We start from the raw sequence: 4,287 nt of genomic DNA on the forward strand, positions 1-4,287 counted from the left end.
TATATATACACACACACACACAAACACACACATTTTAAATGAACAAAATAAGTTGATGGGTCAGGTGACTATACTACTGGAATACTTGATTCTGTTCTGCTGCATTTCCTTCCTTATAATGACTGTTGTCAATAGCAACGCATTATAACACAGCGCACATCCATGTCTCTTGTATCACTGCGGAGGCGCAGACGCGCTCTCTCGTTTCATTCAAATGCAACTTGCCGTCTCAGTTTTTGATTGTATTGAAAATGAAATCAGAGGAATTTAGTTTTAATTGTTTAAAACATTAATCTCAATTCAATATTTCATGTCCCCGTATTTATATATTATTATAGGTAAACAAAAAAAATCTGTGTAATAAGTTAACTATGAATATACAATACATTATCCCTTAAATGTCAACCTTAATAGTTTGAACGTTCGTTCGTCTTGGCTCAAAGTATTTGCCAGTTAGTTTTGGTATTGAGGTAAAAGTTACCTTGCATTCGCTATATAACAGTGGGTGGTGGTCACGAAGATGAGCAAATTTGACGCGTTTCCCCCTTTAGCAGCGACTTTCTTCTTGCAAGATTGGCAGACAGGGTGACCGTCCTTGATTAAATTGCCTTCAGGACTCTTGTAAAAGCCAAAATACGACCAGATGATGGCTGAAAAATCTCCTGAGTGCTGTCACTGCCTTCCGCCATTTCGTCTTGTGCAAAAAAACAACAACATTGCATGCTGCTTCTGCGTCAGACTGATGCTGGCTGGACAGGATTTACAGTGAGTTTTCAAAATTGCGATAATCAAACACGGTTTTGATGATAATGAAATTTTAAACGATAATACTAACCGTCAGGGCATTTTATCGTGATTTATCGTGAAACCGGTAATCGTTCCATCCCTAATATATGCGTTTCCCCCTTTTGCAGCGACTTTCTTCTTGCAAGATCAGCAGACAGGGTGACCGTCCTCGATTAAATTGCCTTCAGTACTCTTGTAAAAGCCAAAATACGACCAGACCACCGATTTGGTCCTCTTAGATGGCTGAAAAATCTCCCGAGCGCTGTCACTGCCTTCCGCCATTTCGTCTTGTGCAAAAAAACAACAACATTGCATGCTGCTTCTGCGTCAGACTGATGCTGGCTGGACAGGATTTACAGTGAGTTTTCAAAATTGCGATAATCAAACACGGTTTTGATGATAATGAAATTTTAAACGATAATACTAACCGTCAGGGCATTTTATCGTGATTTATCGTGAAACCGGTAAAACCTTTAAACCTTTTCTCCCGTTTTGGTGGTTAGACAGGGAGAAAGGGTAGTGGATTGTTTTTTCTTTTGGGGCTTTTTCTTTTATTAGGTAAGTTAGTTTCTTCTTAAATTAGTTAACACTATTGCTATCAAAAGATTAATCGCAATTAATCGCATCCAAAATAAGTTTTTGTTTACATAATACATGTGTGTGTACTGTGTATGTTTATTATGTATATATAAATACACACACATACAGTATATATTTACATGTAGGCCTATATATTTATATTCATATAATTTAATTTATATATGAATATATTTAATATATGAACATAACATATTTGTCTTAAATATATACATGCATGTGTGTCTATTTATATATACATAATCACAGTAAACACACATATATTATGTAAACAAATACTTTTATTTTGGATGCGATTAATCGCGATTAATCATTTGACAGCACTAGTTAACACATTGTTTTGTTTGTTATTTTTGGGCTCCCATTTCCAGAGGTAATTTGGACTACACTTTTACTACTTACAATTTATTTGTTTTCTTTTTGTCTGTTAAATAAAAGATCGCTTTATGGCTATCATTTTTGAGCAACAAAATGGAGTTGTATATTGATTCTGGGTCTGGAGACGGATACATCAACGTCTACCCTCCTTTCATTTAATTGTTCGTTTCTATATGGTCCCCCTAGACTAATTTAGAAATGTGGGGGCTCGTCCGGGATTCAAAATTGTGTATTTGTTTCTATTTGGTTGGATGTTTGTGCTATAATTTTTTATGAGGAGTGGGTGCTCATTGATTATGTGACGTGAACGTTCTATTGAAAAAGGACAGCGCTGCTCGAAGGTAGGTCCAATTCCTTTTGCTTATCCTGGTCTGTTTTGGGTGGTCTTCACTTTAGGTGGAGAGGTAGAGGGGAATGGAATTTGATTTAATATCCTTTACCCTTTCTCCATCTTTAGAAGTTTTTGAAAAATGTAGAAAAGAAGATTTATTGTTAATTGCAGAGTTTTTTGAAGTCCCCCTGTGGTCAAATATTTTATCCCTTAAAACTTATATTTGAACATCAAAATGACATATTTAAATGTTTTTTCTTGTGAAAATAATTTTCTCATGCCTTAAGCTTAAAGAATTGGATTTGATCATAAAAAAAGGCAGAGACAACAAACAACACCAGAACACAGAAAAACACTAAAAAGAACCATACGTCACAGGACGTAACACATAAAATTCAAGGCATTAAAGGGGTCATATGATGCGATTTCAATTTTTCCTTTCTCTTTGGAGTGTTACAAGCTCTTGTTGCATAAAGAAGATCTGTAAAGTTGCCAAGACTAAAGTCTCAAATCCAAAGAGATATTCTTTATAAAAGTTCAGAGTCAGCCACACCTACCTAAAACGGCTCGTTCTAACACGCCCCCACATATCTACCTCACTATGTGGGAAGATTTGCATAACGCCGCCCAAATGTTCAAGCAAAGAAAGATGGCGTAACTTTTATTCTCACTCTAGTATTATTGTTGCCGCTGCCGCCATGTCGTGAAGACGCTGTGTGCTTCCTTGTGAAAGCGAAACTACTTTGTTTCGTCTTCCAAAAGAGGACACGACTAGAAATCAGTGGTATTTACAACACTGTTCCAGAACACTTCAACCCAAATATTCAGATGTGTGCAGCACATGGAGGACTGTTTCCTGATCCTGGGAGAGTAGACTACAATGCCGGCTGTTCTGAAATAAGTTTTTGTTTACATAATATATGTGTGTGTACTGTGTATGTTTATTATGTATATATAAATACACACACATACAGTATATATTTACATGTAGGCCTATATATTTATATTCATATAATTTAATTTATATATGAATATATTTAATATATGAACATAACATATTTTTCTTAAATATATACATGCATGTGTGTCTATTTATATATACATAATCACAGTAAACACACATATATTATGTAAACAAATACTTTTATTTTGGATGCGATTAATCGCGATTAATCATTTGACAGCACTAGTTAACACATTGTTTTGTTTGTTATTTTTGGGCTCCCATTTCCAGAGGTAATTTGGACTACACTTTTACTACTTACAATTTATTTGTTTTCTTTTTGTCTGTTAAATAAAAGATCGCTTTATGGCTATCATTTTTGAGCAACAAAATGGAGTTGTATATTGATTCTGGGTCTGGAGACGGATACATCAACGTCTACCCTCCTTTCATTTAATTGTTCGTTTCTATATGGTCCCCCTAGACTAATTTAGAAATGTGGGGGCTCGTCCGGGATTCAAAATTGTGTATTTGTTTCTATTTGGTTGGATGTTTGTGCTATAATTTTTTATGAGGAGTGGGTGCTCATTGATTATGTGACGTGAACGTTCTATTGAAAAAGGACAGCGCTGCTCGAAGGTAGGTCCAATTCCTTTTGCTTATCTTGGTCTGTTTTGGGTGGTCTTCGCTTTAGGTGGAGAGGTAGAGGGGAATGGAATTTGATTTAATATCCTTTACCCTTTCTCCATCTTTAGAAGTTTTTGAAAAATGTAGAAAAAAAGATTAATTGTTAATTGCAGAGTTTTTTAAAGTCCCCCTGTGGTCAAATATTTTATCCCTTAAAACTTATCTTTGAACATGAAAATGACATATTTAAATGTTTTTTCTTGTGAAAATAATTTTCTCATGCCTTAAGCTTAAAGAATTGGATTTGACCATAAAAAAAGGCAGAGACAACAAACAACACCAGAACACAGAAAAACACTAAAAAGAACCATACGTCACAGGACGTAACACATAAAATTCAAGGCATTAAAGGGGTCATATGATGCGATTTCAATTTTTCCTTTCTCTTTGGAGTGTTACAAGCTCTTGTTGCATAAAGAAGATCTGTAAAGTTGCAAAGACTAAAGTCTCAAATCCAAAGAGATATTCTTTATAAAAGTTCAGAGTCAGCCACACCTACCTAAAACGGCTCGTTCTAACACACCCCACATACCTACGTCACTATCTGGGAAGATTTGCATAACAC

At 35.2% G+C, this 4,287-nt stretch overlaps 1 protein-coding gene across 1 annotated transcript in view; it reads right to left on the reverse strand.

Annotated features, from left to right (window-relative positions):
* Window positions 1-4,287, reverse strand: part of LOC107706864 (BTB/POZ domain-containing protein KCTD2-like) — a 19,442-nt gene that overhangs the window by 14,055 nt on the left and 1,100 nt on the right. The window lies entirely within an intron of this gene.

Source organism: Sinocyclocheilus rhinocerous, unplaced genomic scaffold, assembly GCF_001515625.1.
Source record: "Sinocyclocheilus rhinocerous isolate Xijiao unplaced genomic scaffold, SAMN03320098_v1.1 scaffold144, whole genome shotgun sequence".
In the NCBI taxonomy this organism is placed as follows: domain Eukaryota; kingdom Metazoa; phylum Chordata; class Actinopteri; order Cypriniformes; family Cyprinidae; genus Sinocyclocheilus; species Sinocyclocheilus rhinocerous.